This window comes from Hyla sarda, chromosome 7 (genome assembly GCF_029499605.1).
Source record: "Hyla sarda isolate aHylSar1 chromosome 7, aHylSar1.hap1, whole genome shotgun sequence".
NCBI classification, from domain to species: domain Eukaryota; kingdom Metazoa; phylum Chordata; class Amphibia; order Anura; family Hylidae; genus Hyla; species Hyla sarda.
This window is the reverse complement of record NC_079195.1, coordinates 80,701,556-80,721,037: the sequence shown is the minus strand read 5'-3', so window position 1 is coordinate 80,721,037 and position 19,482 is coordinate 80,701,556. Positions and strand designations below refer to the sequence as shown.

The 19,482-nt window shown below is 42.8% G+C and overlaps 1 protein-coding gene across 2 annotated transcripts in view; it reads right to left on the bottom strand.

Moving 5' to 3' along the window:
• JMJD1C (jumonji domain containing 1C) overlaps positions 1–19,482 on the bottom strand; it is a 322,607-nt gene that overhangs the window by 228,239 nt on the left and 74,886 nt on the right. The window lies entirely within an intron of this gene.

Genomic DNA, 19,482 nt, shown 5'->3' with positions numbered 1-19,482 from the left:
TTTGCTATGGGGATTTTCTCCTGCTCTTGACAGTTCCTGACACTGACAGAGGTGTCAGTAGAGAGCACCGTGGATAGAAAGAAAATCCAAAAAGAAAAAAAAAATTCCTCTGTAGTATACAGCAGCTGGTAAGTACTGGAAGGATTAAGATTTTTTTTTTTTAAGAGAAGTAATTTACAAATATGTTTAACTTTCTGGCACCAGTTGATAAAGAGAAAAGAAAAAAAAAAGTTTTCCACCGAAGTACCCCTTTAAGAAGGCAACCAAATTGTTAGGGAACACTATAGTCACCTGAGTGCTTGATATTGGCGAAAGTATCGCAGAATGTCAATGCACAATTACATAAAACATAATAATATAATCACCTGGAAGATGATCACTGAGCTGGAAGAAAATTCTGTGGCTCTGAATACACTTACATCATGCCTTAGAGCAGCGTTTCCCAAGGAGGGTGCCTCCAGCTGTTGCAAAACTACAACTCCCAGCATGCCCAGACAGCCGAAGGCTGTTATTAAACGACCGTCAGAAAATCCCATTATAGTCTATTAATAACGGCTGTTATTTCGTAACGGGCGAAAGAACGGAAGAAATAGTGCATGCACGCACGCACTATTTCTCCCATTACTGTCACCCGTCACAAAATAACGGCCGTTACTAATAACGGGCGATAACGGGTTAAAACGGCTATTAGAAAAATCCTATAGATTATAATGGGATTTTCTAACGGCCGTTTAACAGACTTTTTCAAGATTTTTGTGACGGACGTTCATTCCGGATGAATTTTTATAGTGTGAAAGGGGCCTTAGAGCCACAGCGGCCTTAGCATATTCATGCAATGGCAAAGAAAATCTGCACGCATTTACTTGTCTCAATGAGAAGTCTAATAATGTCCCTATGTATTTTGGATCTTGCCAAGTCCCCAAGATTTCACTGGTTACATCTTGGAGCTGGAGTAATGAATAGCACAGTCATGTTACAAAAGGCTCAGAAAAGCTAAGCTGAAAAGAAAGGCATGAGCTGGTTTGATCTCTAGTTTAAATAAGAGGATTAGGGGAAGGGTGGGAGATTTCTTCCATCAAATCAGATCTAGTCGAGTGTGTGCTCACTATTCCTGTACAGTGGTCCATCTACTTACATAGGCCTCGGGTTACAATATTTTCAACACACAATGGTCTTTCCTGGACCGTGGTAACTTGAAACCAGACTCCACATATAATGCGAGACAGAGCCTGGATCTGTGGCTTGTGTGAATGGCTGAAAGATCCAACCAAAGTGGGTATTATAATTGTATTATTGAAGTGCATGCACTGATTTGCTGTCTAGTAGTGCCTCACTACAGTTTAGAGCCGCACTGCTCTTTTCCTGTGCCAGGACCAGCCCAAACGTCCAACCTATACAGATCCATTTGTAACAGTGCACTGTCCTCTATTGTGTTCACCACTTTTGACTTTAGTATCATTGCACCTCCATATTGTATCTCCTGTACACTGTGCATACTATGAGTGACCCTAAAGCAGTGTTTCCCAACCAGTGTGCCTCCAGCTGTTGCAAAACAACAACTCCCAGCATGCCCGGACAGCCAAAGGCTGTCCGGGCATGCTGGGAGTTGTCGTTTTGCAACAGCTGGAGGCACACTGGTTGGGAAACACTGCCCTAAAGAAGCACCCACTCACCATGTATAAAGTAATACTAGCAGTCATTTCAGACTTATTTTGGCAACATTGAAACCAATTATGTGCGTTATGGTCTTGAGATAAAAATTTGTTTCACCAATATTCATCCTAGAATTAATAAATATTGTAACTTGAGGGACCACTGTCAACAAGTAGGGCACATGAGCAGGTGTTATTTTATTTTTTATTTTTTTAATACAAACAAAAGAAGTTACCGTAAACCACTTTGTAAATGATGTAGATTAAAATACTCTATTTTCATTTACTACAGCTCCTATGTGTCCACCATGATCACAGGCAATAAACACATACTGTGTGTGGTCTGACCTTGCTCTCTCTGATCCTTTTTCTTCCTGACCGAAACACAAAAGGAAATAAAATATTCATTTGCTGATACTGCTAAGTAAAACGAACCTGGAAGGTGATTTATTGTGCCTTATTCTAGAGCTATAGGAGGATATAAGAATGAAAAGACTTGCCCTGTGATATATAGGTTTATATGATCTGGAGTAAATCCGACACGACACTTTGTGGTGCACTGTCTACACAGTGGAATTCTCTGCCCCAAAAATCTAGATTCTGGTGTCCGCAAAAAAGAATAGACTTGTCTATTCTTTTTGCGGATTTCATAGTTACATAGTTACATAGTTAGTACGGTCGAAAAAAGACATATGTCCATCAAGTTCAACCAGGGAATTAAGGGGTAGGGGTGTGGCGCGATATTGGGGAAGGGATGAGATTTTATATTTCTTCATAAGCATTAATGTTATTTTGTTCCAGGAATGTATCTAATCCTGTTTTAAAGCTGTTAATTGTTCCTGCTGTGACCAGTTCCTGAGGTAGACCGTTCCATTTCGCCTGGAAATGCATTGTCATCTATGATACAGCGCATATCCGAGTGGTCCTAGCACCCATGAACATTGCTTAAAGGGGTACTCCGGCCCTATGACAACGGCCGTCATGCCCCCTCCCATAGGCTTGCATTGAGGGGGTGTGATGTCACAAGGGGTGGAGTGGTGATGTCACAATACTCCGGCCCCATGGTCGTGAGGCTTCAGACATGTAGCGATCATCGCTTTGTGCAGCTAAGACAGGGTTATGCTGCATGCAGGGGTCTCCAGCAGCAGGACCCCTGCAATCAGACATCTTTTCCCCTATCCTTTGTTTAAGGGTTAAGATGTCTTAGAGCCGGAGTACCCCTTTAACACAGTGATTGACAGCCTTCTAGGAACCCATAATGACAGCTTTTTATGTATCGATCAAAAAGGTGTTTGCTTAGTACAGAGGCCTCTCATTGTCTCTCCTAGGAGTCCTGTCAAGATTTAGGCCGCTTTCACACCACTTTTTTGCAATACAGTTCGGGTATCAGGTTTCTAATGAAAAACGGAATCCTCAAAACCGGACTAAATGGTTTTCAAAAACGTGTGTACAAATTTTAACCCATATATGGTTAAAAACCATATACGGTTTGAAAAAGGATGTCCAGTTGCATCCGTTTAAGAAAAAAAACTTCACGATTACAAATAAAGTTTCACTTATTTGAAGAAAAAAAAAACTGTGCAAAGTCAAAAACCATATGGTGAAAACCGGATGGAACCGTACGCACATACGGTTCTGTACAGACTGACTCCCATGTCAAAAAATAAATAAATAAAATAAATAAAACTATACTATTTAATACGGTTTTTCACCCGGACCAAAAACCGTGGTAGGCTACGGTTTCGGGTGGGAAAAAAAACGGGCAAAACGGATGCAACCGGATGCATTGTTTGGCATACGGTTTTAATCCAGAGTGAAAGAAAACTGTTTTCAATACAGTTCTGTACAGCCTTCGGCTGTCTGGGCATGCTGGGAGTTGTAGTTTTGCAACAGCTGGAGGCAACCTGGTTGGGAAACACTGTTGCAGGTTAGATCAAATATGCCCGCACAAAAATGTAGGTAGAGAACACATCTTTTCTATGTCTTTAAAGGGGTTATCCAGGAGAAAAACTTTTTTTTAATATATTTCAACTGGCTCCAGAAAGTTAAACAGATTTGTAAATTACTTCTATTAAGAAAATCTTAATCCTTTCAGTACTTATGAGCTGCTGAAGTTGAGTCGTTCTTTTCTGTCTAAGTGCTCTCTGATGACACGTGTCTCGGGAACTGTCCAGTTTAAAAGCAAATCCCCATAGCAAACCTCTTCTACTCTGTGCAGTTCCCAAAACAAGCAGAGATGTCAGCAGAGAGCCCTGATGCCAGAAAGAAAACAACAACTCAACTTCAGCAGCTGATAATTACTGAAAGGATTAAGATTTTTTTAATAGAAGTCATTTACAAATCTGTTTAACTTTCTGGAGCCAGTAAAGTTTTTTCCTGGAATACCCCTTTAATATAACAAATAGAGAGGAGGATAGAGGAGATGTAATGTATAGAAGGGATATACATATTCAGCTACTACAATGTTATAAAAAGGGTAGTAAAGCCAGGCACATAACAAAAATACATAAACTGCAGCCCCAAATAGTAGGAAGCAGACAGCCCAAGACATTACTCAGCCTTCAGTAATTGCAGTTGGGGAAAAGATTTTACCAACTGGGCCGAAGTTTCTGTTAAACGTCAACGTTTTCCTCACAAGAGCACTCCTATGAATTTGGCTGGGGGTGACCACCCTTCCCTCATAAATACAATGAGCATTTCAGCCCGCTGGTTACAATGCACTAGATGCAGGGCTAAGTGTTACAAAATCATCAAGGGTTTGCTGGCAGCTTCTTTCTTTTTCCTTTACTGCGCAGAATAGTCCAAACCATAGCAACAAAACAAAGGCTGGAAAACTGCTCACATCCTAAGGAAAGCAGCGTATTCAAAGCCCAGAAACGTTGTGTGACGTCACTTTTTTCTCATCAGGCTGCTTTGGTAGTGGTGGAAGGAGCCCGATTGTTGTCAACACATTTTTATCGATTCAAATTGTTTTTACAACATTCCTATTATAGTATAAAAAGTCTATGTGGGGGGGGGGGGGGGGGGGGGGGTTCACACGTCAGGTCATCCATCCTAGTTTCTTTCCATAGTGGATGCTGCATTTTTTTTTAAATCAAATTAATTTATATGAGCCTATATATCCAGCACCATGCCCCAATTCTGCGTATGGAGTGCCAGAGGAAACACTGGAAGCCATGTACCAAACTATTTGCATCTGAAACCCTTAGGGTACGTTCACACGGACGGATTTATTTGTGTATATGAAAGGGGGCGGGCTCTTCTTGGCTGTCCGCAGCAGATTTTCTGCTGCGTAATTTCTGTTGCGGAAAATCCGCCGCAGACCCTACTGACTTCAATGGGGATTGCGGCGGATTTTCCGCAGCGGAAAATCTGCTGCGGACAACCGCAAAGAGCCCCCCCTTTCAAATACGCAGTGGGAAAACGTCCGTACGGAATTTTTAAGCTGGACATTCCAAAGAATTTCCGCTGTGTTAACATACCCTTACTAGGTAAACGTAAAGCAAATAAAGTTGTATCGGATGAAACCAGTGAGTACCATTAGCCATGATGATCCTAACCATTTCTATAGCATATGAGGAGAGCAAGAACGTTGTATAGATTAGTGTCCTTAGGGAAGATCAGGCTGAAGACCACTAATGATATTACAATACGAGCATTAGGCTATGTCAGCAAGAGTGGGCTGCTGGTAGGTAGCGTCCTGTTAAAGGCAGGGCTGTGGAGTCAGAGTCGGACGAAATTTTGGGTACCTGGAGTTGGCAAACAATGCACCGACTCCTACTAAATTTAGATTGGAATAAAAAAAAAAAAGCAAGTTTAAATGTCCCAATTCACAAAAAGTTATGATTAATGACTTCTCTACTGTAAGAATAAAGACCAATGCATGCAGTGCCTCACATAACCGCAAAACGAACACGTTAAGTGACCGTGAAGAAGCATGCTTCTCATGTGCTTCACTATATGGCACACAACGCACAATTAGGAGCGGCAATACGTATACTTTCCATAGTGTTGTGTTCTGCTGTTACAGGAAACCCATGGGTAACCTAGCCTCTCACTGATAAGGGGTTACAATGTACCCGTCAGATCCAACAACAAAAAAAACATGTTTTTAATATATACCTTCAGTACCTAATCCTGACCATGTAGATCGATTTTTTGTGTCTAGCACCTTTATTTATTTTTTTTATTCCACTTTTAATTTAGCTCACTAGTCTGAATTCCTCTCAAAAGCAGGGGGTGTGGCCTCATTGTGCAGGTCTCCGCCCCCTCCCTCAGTATGCTGTCCGCTCACATCTCCCCTAGCATTAGCAAAACTACAACTCCCAGCTTGTCCTCACTGACAGTAACGGGACACAAGCTAACAGTGGGAGGATTTTTCCTCCAGGTGTGAGCCCTGCGCTCACAGCTGTCAATCAAGGAAGTGTGTCCATGACATAGGTGATGATGAATGGACACAGCAGGACTAGTATGTGTCCAAGCAGGCAGGGGGAGCAGTTGTTTGACTGGCTTTTTCAGTATGAAATACTGAAAATTTTCTAATGAAAGCAATTGCAAAACCTATTGGTTTTGCATGCTTTACAACATATCAAAAGTGTTTGTATCTGACAGTGCCCATTTAAGTAAATATGTTTTTTGAAGGACTAGAGACACTTGTATAAGTGAAGGGAATGGAGGGTCATTAGTTCAAGACTGAAGCTGTAAACCATTGGAAAAACTGCTGCCATTCAGATAAGGCTATAAAAACTTGTAAACTCCAATTGTTAGATTAAACTTTAAACATGACTATGGGATTCTACTAGGGAAATCATGTTTTATAATAAATGCCCCTTCCTGGATCCTCCCACTGCCCTATCTTCAGCAGCAGATCAGCACACAAAAAGAAGGCAGCACTTCTGCACAACTACCTCTATCTGCTAGAAGAAAGAACTTGGTGGAACAGCTTCTTGGATTCAGCTGTAAGTGCTTATAATTACATTCGCATATTAATACAGAGGAGTCTGAGTCGGGGAGTCTGAGTCGGAAGTACAAAAAACTGTGGAGTCGGAGTATTTATCTACCGACTCCACAGCCCTGGTTAAAGGGGTACTACTGTGGAAAACTTTTTTTTTAAATTTTTTTTCTAATCAACTGGTGCCAGAAGGTTAAAGAGATTTGTAAATTACTTCTATTAAAAAATCTTAATCCTTCCAGTACTTTTTAGGGGCTGTATACTATAGAGGAAATGTTTTATCTTTTTGGATTTCTCTCATGTCACGACCACAGTGCTCTCTGCTGACCTCTGCTGTCCATTTTAGGAACTGTCCAGAGCAGCATATGTTTGCTATGGGGATTTTATCCTGCTCTGAACAGTTCCTAAAATGAACAGCAGAGGTCTGCAGAGGTCTGTGGTCGTGACATTAGCGAAATCCAAAAAGAAAAACATTTCCTGTGTAGTATTCAGCAGCTAATAAGTACTGGAAGGATTAAGATTTTTTTAATAGAAGTAATTTACAAATCTGCTTAACTTTCTGGCACCATTTGATAAAAAAAATTATATATATATATATATATATATATATATATATATATATATATATATATATATATATATATAAAGTTTTCCACGGTAGTACCCCTTTAAGGGCCTTGTTGTGACTACTGGGACAGGGCTGATGGAAATCTTCTGTGATAAGTAAGGGGTGATCCAGCTTTGGACCCGCTACTGCTTTTAGCTTACAAATTTTAATGCAAAATACTAAGCCAAATACTTAGAAACTGACAACTTAGGGTGGCAGATTCAACACATATGACAGAGTACAGTGCATTAGCTAAAAGGTGTTTAATTTGGTATAATAATCCTCAATTGCTGCAAGGTTGTGAAGGTTGTGTGAACTCCATCCTACAGCATTGTTCTTGCTGGCTCCTAACTATGGATGCTGGCTCATAGACCTGGCTAAGATTTGTCCAGACCTGATGTAGGTGGCCTCCCAGAACAGCAGCTGCTGGAGTTACATACCTCTAGAAGTACATGCCGGGACTTGTGGTGCACAGCAGCTGGTAGGGCACAATTTGCCTCATATAAGTGTGTACAGACAAGTTTCTGAGAATACTGAACCCTAACAACACAATATTTCAACACTCCAACAAGCTTTGTCATTGGAAGTACATCTCTCTCCATTCCGGATTAACTTGTTATTTAGGTCATTCCGCTTTGATAAAAATAGATGTGGTAAACTATAAAAAGAACAATCGCAGGTATTATTTGTGAGAAATGATACGTTAAATTACAGGAGCGAACCAAGGATAGGTGAGGAAGAGAAACACCAAGCAGACATTATGGAAACAAAAGGGGGTTTCTTCTTCAGTAAACATAAGCAATCCAGTTTGTATATACAGTGGTCCCTCAAGTTACAATATTAATTGGTTCCAGGACAACCATTGTATGTTGAAACCATTGTATGTTGAGACCAGAACTCTATGGAAACCTGATAATTAGTTCTAAAGGCACCAAAATGTCATCCAAAAAATAGGAAAAAGTGAAAATTAAAGAAAAATAAGTAGATAACTAATATAGATAAAGCAAATCCTTACATATAAAAGTAAGAAAAATCTGCAGGGAGCTGTAAATCATTGTCTAGATCAGTGTATCCCAAGCATGGAGCCTCCAGCTGTTGCAAAACTACAACTCCCAGCATGCCCGGACAGCCAGAGGCTGTCCGGGCATGCTGGGAGTTGTAGTTTTGCAACAGCTGGGGGCACCCTGCTTGGGAAACACTGGTCTATGTAGAGGACAGGAGCTTCTTCGGGGTCCTGTACAGTACATGCAATGTCCTAAAAAAGTTACATGGAGCCGCCCTTACCTGTGTCCAGAGGAGCAGCTAACCCTGGTACAGGTAAAGTGTACAGAACATGTAATACCTCCCTGTACTGTGGGGGGCGCTACCAGACACCAGTCAGTGCATACGCTTCAGTAATACAGGTAAAGAGTACAGAACATGTAATACCTCCCTGTACTGTAGGGGGCGCTACCATACACCAGTCAGTGCATACACTTCAGTAATACAGGGGTTTTACCAGTGAATGCCCATTCTGATTGGTCGGTTCTTCCGGCCATTGACACGTTTCACAGATCTGGACTGTCTGTACATTGTATGTTGAGTCTGGTTTCAACTTACAATGGTCCAGAAAAGACCATTGTATGTTGAAACTATTGTATGTTGAGGCCATTGTAAGTTGAGGGATCACTGTAATATGATATCGTCATCTCTGTAATGAATCCCATAAGTGTGGAAGCCATATTGCCAGTGTATACAGGGTTTTTAGTAACTCCAGGCTTTAGCTGTTGGTTTGGGAGGAAAAACTTTATATCAGTACTTGGCCAAAGAATATTTCAATAATAAACTATGCAACACAATGTAACTTAAAAAATCTTAAAATCAACTGGTGCAAGAAAGTTAAAACAGATTTGCAAATAACTTCTATTAAAAAATCTTAACCCTTCTAGTACTTATCAGCTGCTCTATACTACAGATATACTACAGAGAAATTTGTGAAGTTCTTTTCTGTCTGATCACATGCTCTCTGCTGACACCTCTGTCCTTGTCAGGAAATGTCTAGAGCAGGAGAGGTTTTCTATGGGGATATGATTCTAATCTGTACACTTCCTGACACGGACAGAGGTGTCAGCAGAGAGCACTGTGGTCAGACAGAAAAGAAATTCACAAATTTCTCTGTTTTATACAGCAGCTAATAAGTACTGGAAGGATTAAGATTTTTTTTTTTTTTTTAAAGAAGTAATTTACAAATCTATTTACCTTCGGGCTCCAGTTGTTTTGAAAACATATGTTTTCTACTTGTTTCCACCGGAGTTCCCCTTTAAGTCCTGTGAAATAATACTGTAAGCAGATTACAAAGCCCTTGTCATGCTGATCCCCCTATAACCTTTCCTGGGGCCAAACTTCACAATCAAAGCTCATGTACAACAGGTCACTGAATGGATAAACAATTGCGAGGAATGGGCACAATGTGCTTGCTGAGTCTAGTAAGCCAAGTCAGCAAGTGTAGACACAATCTGGCAGTCTGACATACAAGGAATTCTGCTTCCCGTCAGGACAAATCAGAGGGTCTTCTATATAAAAAAAAAAAAAGACAGGTTGTATTCACACCATGATCTGATCTTCTGATGCACAGATATGATTTCAGAAGCTCAAATAGTCTGAAATCGTATCTGTGCATGGATACTTACGGCAGACTGCGATTTTCAGTCAGTCAAAAATCGGACCCCCTGAGAAAATGGCCAGATCGTAGTCACTAGCTGATTAGATCGGATCCGCAGCCCCATAATAGAGAATGGCTCTGTATCTGTCCGTACCTATCCATGCACAGATACGATTTCAGGCGATTTGAGCTTCCAAAATCGTATCAGTGCATCGGAAGGTCAGATCATGGTGTGAGTGCCGCCTAAGGCTGGGGGAGGGGCAAACCGGGCTCTCCCGTACCCCAACCGGACCAGCACTGAAATCCATTTACTTTAATGAGCCGACCGGAATCAAACGGTGACTCTGGTCGGCTCATTTTTTACCCCTATCCAGTTTTGTGACCGGACCTAAACCTACGGTTTTAGGTCCGGTACGGAAACCGCATATGGGTCAAAAATGAGCCGATAGGCGTCACCGATTGACTCCGGTCGGCTCATTAAAGTAAATGGATTTCAGCGCTGGTCTGGCTGGGGTACGAGAGAGCCCGGTTTGCCCCTCCCCCAGCCAGATCCGGCAACCGTAACGTAAAAACGAGGTGTGAATGCAGCCTAAACCAGACAAAGTTTTAGTACAGTCATGTATTTCAAAAGAGTCCCTGATACACGGTCACATCCGGCATTCTTAGAAGACATAAAAAGTGACTAAAAGCGACAAGTATAGACATGGCAAAACATTATTAGATTCCAATTCTTTAATGGAGTATTACACAGACATGAATGGTATATCCACAGGAAATGTCTGATAAATGTAGGAACCACCCTCAGGTATATTTTGGTGGCTCTATTGACCTATGTGGTCATTTCAGTTTTTGTTATTAGCTTGAAAAGACATGATCTGTGATCTAGTGTGACATTGCCACATGTGGCCATGTAACATGAGATAGCAGTATTGTGCTGCTAAGGATAGTAACTGAGGTTGCGTTGTGATCTGCTAATTCCCACAACAGTCAGCAGAGATCTAAACCTGTCACACAACCACACGACCCAGGATTCACTAGGATTTCAGTTATGCAACACTGCAATAATAATGGAACGTCAGAGAAGTACCGTATTTTTTGCCGTATAAGACGCACTTTTTCTTCCCCAAAACTGGGGGGGGGGGGGGGGGAGGGGGGGGGGGAGGAGTTGGTGAGTCTTATACGGCAAATACACATTAAAACCTGTCCTATCGCTGCAGTCCCTGCGGCCATCAACGGCCGGGACCCGCGGTTAATACAGGACATCACTGATCACTGTGATGCCCTGTATCAACCCTTCAGACGTGGCGATCAAAGCTGACCGCCGCATCTGAAGTGAAAGAGAAACTGACCCGGCTGCTCAGTCGGGCTGTTCGGGACCGCTGCGGTGAAATCACAGCGTCCTGAACAGCTTACAGGACACCGGGAGGGACCATACCTGCCTCCTCGGTGTCTGCTCCGTGCCGGGATCCCCTGCATGGCCGGCGCTCTCCTTCGTAGTCATCACATCGTCCCGTCAACCAATAGGAGCGGCGTGCGTAGCGACATGATAGAGGTGACCGAGAGCGAGGATACCCGGCTGCAGAGACGTTCCGGAGCGACAGGGACACCCCAGGGACACGGCAACAGCGATGGAGGGCGACATCCAGGGCAGCGGTGACGAGCAGTGACACATGAGTACTACCTCCTATACCAGTGGTCTTCAACTGCGGACCTCCAGATATTGCAAAACTACAACTCCTGGCATGTTGCTGGGAGTTGTAGTTTTGCAACATCTGGGAGGTCTGCAGGTTGAAGGTTCAGAATCTTTTTTTTCTAGATTTTCACCCTTTAAAATTGGGTGCGTCTTATATGGCGAAACATATGGTACATTACAGTACCACTCACACTACTCCTACCATCTGCTGCGGATCCTTTATACCCCTGTGGCACAGCACTGGTAATGTGTTACATGCGACTGCATTGTGTTAATTGTATAAGCTCGGCATTAGTCATCTTCATACACCTACTACTATTTAGATAACTAATTTTAGCTCAGTAACACAATAGTGTTTGTGGCTTTACGCCATTTCACTAAAAAGGATGAATACTAAACAGCTGCGGATATCATCTATCTAGCTGAACAGGGTCTGTAACTAAAGCTGCTTTTGGATGATCGTCCTGTACTAACTGGACACGATCTTACACATATAATCTCAAATGACTGAGGGAGTCACAAGGACATCACTGTTTTGGGCAAAGGTCAGACTTCTGCCAGTCTGATCATTTCTGCCTTGTCAGTCTTTGAGCCATTGACTTAGGTAAAAGCCAGTGAACAGACCGGAAACCAAAACTCAACATGGAAAAGAAGGAAGCCAAGAACAAGTGGCCATGAAGTTACAAATATAAAACTTTTCCAATTGATCTACACAAAGCAAATAAAATGACCCTAAACTATATAAAGCCAATACTACTACACTGTGGTATTACCATTTCAGAGTGATGGAATACAGCTAGGATATGGCATCATTTTGCCACAGGTGGAGGTGTCGCCTCTATTACCTCTACTGGTGTAGTGTTACTTCTTCTTGTGTTTTTCCTGCACAGTAGCCCGGAGTCACCCCAAAATGTTGAGAATTGCTAAGTGACCTAGTTGAAGAAAATGAAGCCAGCTGTTCCCCCGCAAAGGTGGATGGTCAGAACCTCACCATCAGTTTTACCAAAGATCACTGTATCCAAGCCACCTTTATTAACCCACCCAATGTGGTCAAAAATGTTAAATCAGTGTCAATGCTTTGGGATAGTATTGACAGTGCATTACCAAATGTTGCTTTGATACAGTTATATTGGGGTATTCATGTGGTGAATGTATATGGCTGACAACAACGGGGAAGATTTATCAAAACCTGTGCAGAGGAAGAGCGGTGCAGATGCCCACAGCAACCAGATCGCTTCTTTTATTTTTAAAGAGGCCTGTGAAAAATGAACAAAGCAATCTGGTTGGTGGCTATGGGCAACAGGTCAACTTTTTCTCTGTACGGGATTTGATCAATCACCCTCAATGGCCCTGATTTATTAAGAGTGGAGTTAGGGCTGGGCGGTATGACCAAATGTGTGCATCACGGTATATTTTAAACTTTTGGCGGTTCCACAGTATATAACGGTATTTCCTACCCCCCCATTTTAATTATCAGTGCACATCCCCATCGGGGTAAATACTCACATCTCACCCGCATGCGCTGCCCTCCTCGTCCTGTTTGTTGCAGCTGCCAGCGCTGACACTCTATACTGTGCGGTATTCCTATGCCCGGGCTGCAAAAGGTAAACAAAATAAACTTTAACGCACCTACGTCGGCCTTACGCTGGGGACGGGAACGTCGGACATCCGTCAGCCTATCACCGGCCGCAGCGATGTTCCGCCTTGGCCGGTGACAGGCTGAGCCCACTGTCATGTAAGAAGCCGGCTTCTTACATGACAGTGGGCTCAGCCTATCACCGCCCGAGGCGGAACATCGCTGCGGCCGGTGATAGGCTGACGGATGTCCGACATTCCCGTCCCCAGGAAACAAGTGATGCCGGTACTGGACTAACGGTAGGTAAGTTAAAGTTTATTTAGTTTATTTTTTGCAGCCCGGGCATAGGGATACAGCGTACAGTATAGAGCAGTGGTCTCAAACCTGCGGACCTCCAGATGATGCAAAACTACAACTCCCAGCATGCCCGGACAGCCAATGGCTGTCCGGGCATGTTGGGCGTTGTAGTTTTGCAACATCTGAAGGTCCGCAGGTTGGAGACCACTGGTATAGAGTGTCAGTGCCGGCGGCCGCAACAAACAGGACGGGGAGGGCAGCGCATGCGGGTGATATATGAGTAGTACCCTGATGGGGACAGCGCTGGGCTAATAATTAATTCGGGGGGGGGGGGGGGGGGGGGCAGAACAGAGCTCGCAGGTCACATATGATTAGTTCCCCGATGTGGGGACAGTGCAGCGCTGGTCTGATAATACATTCATTCCCAAGGGGGAGGGGCCAAACTGGTATTGCGGTATGGGTTAAAATTCATATTGTGCAGCACAAAAATGTTGGTATTCGGTATGAACCGGTATACCGCCCAGCCCTAAGTGGAGTGTAGTTTTCTTTGTGGGTTTTAAATAAGTTGGGATTTTTCGAAAAATGTTGGACACACCCCCTCTTTGATGACTATGCCCCTTTCCTCAATTACCACGCCCCTTTTTTGGGTTCTCAGTAAAATGTAGAGTTGGTCAGGGTGTTATATTTTTTTTTTTTTTTTTTTTTTTTTTTAGTTTGGCGCAAAGTCTGGTGCAGACAGAATTTCTGGCGCACAACCCAACGAAAAGGGTCAGGTTTACAATAGTAAATCAGGGCCAATGTGTTTACAAAAAAGATACTTTTTAATGTTGATACTGTGAGCAGAGTAATAATAAAATGTCAAACACTGCACCTCCTTAAGCTACATAAAAAAAAAGCTATGTAAAAAATGCTTTGGAAGCCCAATTGGCTATGATGAATGCTGGGAAAGGAGTAGCTACTAGGCATCCTAGATAACCTATGAAGAGGTATTTGCTATTTATTTTCTTGGATATTTAGAGGACCCTCTAGCACCTCCAATACCTGTGTTCCAATGCAAAGGACTTCTTCAGATGAGAGGTCAAAGAATCCCTGTATATTGTCAGTAGAGATGAGCGAACTTACAGTAAATTCGATTCGACACAAACTTCTCAGCTCGGCAGTTGATGCCTTTTCCTGCATAAATTAGTTCAGCCTTCAGGTGCTCCGGTGGGCTGGAAAAGGTGGATACAGTCCTAGGAAAGAGTCTCCTAGGACTGTATCCACCTTTCCCAGCCCACGGGAGCACCTGAAAAGCTGAACTAATTTATGCAGGAAAAGTCATCAACTGCCGAGCCGAGAAGTTTGTGACGAATCAAATTTACTGTAAGTTCTCTCATCTCTAATTGTCAGTCACTGAGTATAATGTACAACCACAAGACTACAGAAAACAAATGGAAACACCTGCTGAAGGCTCATCTGTCATAAATAAGAATCCATCATCATTGTGTCATTTACACACAATAACCCAAAGATGGAAATCCTATACACTTACTAGATCAAAATGAGAAAGTTACATTTGTCAGAAAGGTAAATAAGTAATAACATGGGTGGAGACTGCAGGTCCCCAAATAAACCTGTACCCCTGTGAATGTGGGGGACACTCTGCACAGTCCTCATCCTGACACAGGTGACATGTGACACAGAAGTTCATCCAAGTACAACCTAACCTGTCTTGTTGAATGGAAATTCTTCCCATGAACAGGAAGATCTGGTTGAACTAGTGGCTTAGTGGTTGACAACAAAGTCTTATGTAAGCACTTCCTTACATTATTTCACATCAAGCTCATCACTGTGCAATGACGATGGGAAACCTGTCTGTTTACAGTCCCATCGTAAGTGACTGCATTCTGAGTAGAGCTCCAAACCAGTACCACCAGTCTACAAGGAATTCTGGATGAGGAAGTATCCAGTCCTACAGCAGAGGTTCACATTTGTGAGCTGAACACCCAATAGAGCAATGGCAGGACTCTACTCCATTGTTGGTATTTTATTTCAATATCAGAGAGTTAAAGGGGTACTCCAGAGGAAAACATTTTTTTTAATCAACTGGTGCCAGAAAGTTAAACAGATTTCTAAATTACTTCCATTTAAAATCTTGATCCTTCCAGTACTTATCAGCTGTTGTATACTACAGAGGAAGTTCTTTTCTTTTTGAATTTATTTTCGGTCTAACCACAGTGCTCTCTGCTGACACCTCGGTCCATGTCAGGAACTGTCCAGAGCAGGAGAGGTTTGCTATGGGGAATTGTTATTGCTCTGGACAGTTCCTAAAATGGACAGAGGTGTCAGCAGAGAGCACTGTGGTCAGACAGAAAAGAAATTCAAAAAGAAAAGAACATCCTCTGTATTATACAGCAGCTGATCAGTACTGGAAGGATTAAGATTTTTAAATAGAAGTCATTTACAAATCTGTTTAACTTTCTCGCACCAGTTGATTAAAAGAAAAAAAAAAATTCCCCCAGAGTACCCCTTTAAAGCTAGTCCCTACTTTTCTGTTTTACCAGAATTTATTTTACCATACATTATAAAAGACGGCTACAGAAATTCGGGTCCTTACATCTACAAGGCCATAAAGCCTCATTCACAAGGAGGTCACAGAATCACAAACCTGCAGAATGTGAATTCACCCTACGCGAGACCTAGCACTGATGAGGAAAAATAAGAACTTACTGAGGCTATGTTCACACGGTGGAATGTCCTCAAGGAAAATGTCCCTGCGGACATTCCACAGACAGCTGAGCGCCGGCAGAACATGCCAACGCTAGGACCGCTCAGAAATGCACGTCTCAGACAGCAATGCATTTCCTAGCGGAATCTGCAAAAACATTGAACAGGCTCAATGATTTTTTGCAGATGCCGGAATCAGGATTTCCGTGGCAGGTGTTGCTGATGCGGGAATTCTGCTGTATGCACAGTCAGGGCTGTGGAGTCGGTAGATAAATGTTCCAACTCAGATGCCGCGGTTTTCTGTACTTCCGACTCCTCTGTATTAATATGCGAATGTATTTTATACATTACTTGAAGGAAAGAAAGGCAACATACCTGTCATTACCACAGGACTACTGGCTGGGAAGCCAACAGTCTACCTACTGTATTGAACAGTTTAAGCCCACCAAGTTCATCTAAGCTCTTCTAGCAGAGAGAGGTAGTTGGGCAGAAGCTGCTGCCTTCTTTTTGTGTGCTGATCTGCTGCTGAAGATAGGGCAGTGGGAGGATCCAGGACGGGGCATTTATTATAAAACATGATTTTCCTAGTGGAATCCCATAGTCATGTTTAAAGTTTAAGCTAGCAATCGGAGTTTACAAGTTTTATAGCCTTAGCTGAATGGCAGCAGTTTTTCCAATGGTTTACAGCTTCAGTCTTGAACTATTGACCCTCCATTCCCTTCACTTATACAAGTGTCTCTAGTCCAGCAAAAAACATATTTACTTAACCCCTTATCAGTGAGAGGCTAGGTTACCCATGGGTTCCCTGTAACAGCAGAACACAACACTATGGAAAGTATACGTATTGCCGCTCCTAATTGTGCGTTGTGTGCCATATAGTGAAGCACATGAGAAGCATGCTTCTTCACGGTCACTTAACGTGTTCGTTTTGCGGTTATGTGAGGCACTGCATGCATTGGTCTTTATTCTTACAGTAGAGAAGTCATTAATCATAACTTTCTGTGAATTGGGACATCTAAATCTCCAAATCCAATCTAAATTTAGCAAGAGTCGGTGCATTGTTTGCCGACTCCAGGTACTCAAAATTTCGTCCGACTCCTCGACTCCGACTCCACAGCCCTGTGCACAGTGCAGCAGAATCCCACTGAAATCAATGGGACTCTGCTTCAGTGTCCTGTCCGTGCGGAATATTCATGTGGAATTCTGCTTGGACATTCTGCCGTGTGAACAGAGCCTTAGGATTGGCATTTCAGTTCATCCCAAAAGTGTTTGTAAATAGAATCTTTCCTGTTTCCTATTTCAATGCCATTTATATATTTTTTAGACAAGCATTCCCCAATCTATGGCTCTTCAGCTGTTGCAAAACTACAACTCCTTTGGCTGTCATGGCATGATGGGAGTTGTATATTTGCAACAGCTGAAAAGCCACAAACATACATATGCTTTAATACTATACACTAGACCAGTGGTGTCCAAACTGTGGCCCTCCAGATGTTGCCAAACTACAACTCCCAGCATGCCCGGACAGCCGTTGGCTGTCCGGGCATGTTGGGAGTTGTAGTTTTGCAACATCTGGAGGACCACAGTTTGGACACCACTGCACTAGACAATGTATGTGTAATTTATATACCTGCAGAGTTTACGACTCTCCCAGACACTTCCCTGGCACTGGCACAAGCAAGAGGTAAAATCCTGTGTGTGGCATGCAATCTGTCTCCATCAATACTTCTCTCCCAAGATCTGACAGTCTACTTTGCTAATAAATCCACTGGAGATGACGAGACAGATGTAAGGCGCAGCGGAATGCTATCTGAATTGTTAATTTTGACCTCCTAGATGAATGCACCTTTAAATACTTGAACAAAGTTGCTTAAGATCTATGTTTAGAAAAGAGCTTAGCAAACATAAAATGTGCAGTTGGCTTATAAATTCCCCCCACTGCTAACAAATAACCTTTGTACAGGGCCATACCCTGCCAAGAAGGCTTCACATTGCAAAACACCGATTTTGAAATCCTTAGCAGTGGCCACAATGGCGTAACTGTTTTCTAAATTCTTTACTGTAATACAGTTGGGAAAATGTACAGTGCGATGGTAGGGAAATGCATTGACGTATGAACCATCATCCAACCTCTAAATGGGCGTGTGTGTATATATAGCTATGCAGAGTGGGAATAACCAATGTAGACACAGCTGGCAATGGAAGAACATTCTGATTCAATGACTGAAGAGGCCCAACCATACACAACAAGCAAACACTAATCTGACTAGCTCAGAGTCATACTCAATTACCAGAAATACCAGACTACAGAGCCTTTTAAACCTAAGGGATGGATTTACCAATGAGCCAGCGGAGTATTGGGGGGGGGGGGGGTCGTAAAAATCGCTATAAAGGCAAGTGCCATTTTTTATCACACAGTTAGGCACAGCATCAAACACTGGCCGAGCTAAAACATTCGCATTAAAATTTTAAAAATGCATACGTTTTATAGGGGTTACTCAGCCTAAGCATGCACACCTTCTGCCTCCTCCAACCACCTTGCCTTTACTGATTAATTTAAAGAACTTAAAGGGGTACTCTGGCGCTAAGACATCTTATCCCCTATCCAAAGGATAGGGGATAAGATACCTGATCGTAGGGGTCCCACCGCTGGGGACCCCCGTGATCTTGCACGCAGCACCCCGGTTACAATCAGTCCCCGAAGCATGTTTGCTCCGGGTCTGATTACTGGCAATCACGGGGGCCGGAGCATTGTGACGTCACGGCATCGCCCCTGTGTGACGTCACGCTCTGCCCTCTCAATGCAAGCCTATGGGAGGGGGCGTGACAGCTGTCACGTGCTGTGTGCAAGATCACGGGGGTCCCCCCGTGATCAGGCATCTTATCCCCTATCCTTTGGATAGGGGATAAGATGACTTAGCGCCGGAGTACCCCTTTAAAGGGGTACTCTGGTGGAAACCTTTTTTTTTTTTTTGTTAAATCAACTGGTGCCAGAAAGTTAAACAGATTTTTAAATTACTTCTATTAAAAAAATCTTAATCCTTCCAGTAAATCAGCTGCTGTATAATACAGAGGAAGTTCTTTTCTCTTTGGATTTCTTTTCTGTCTGTCCACAGTTCTCTCTGCTGACATGTCAGGAACTGTCCAGAGTAGGAGAAAATCCCTATAGCAAACATATGCTGCTCTGGACAGTTCCTAAAATGGACAGAGGTTTCAGCAGGGAGCACTGTGATCAGACAGAAAAGAAATCCAAAAAGAAATGAATTTCCTCTGTAGTAGCAGCTAATAGGTACTAGAAGGATTAAGATTTTGTAATAGAAGTAATTTACAAATCTGTTTAACCAGTTTATTTTAAAAAA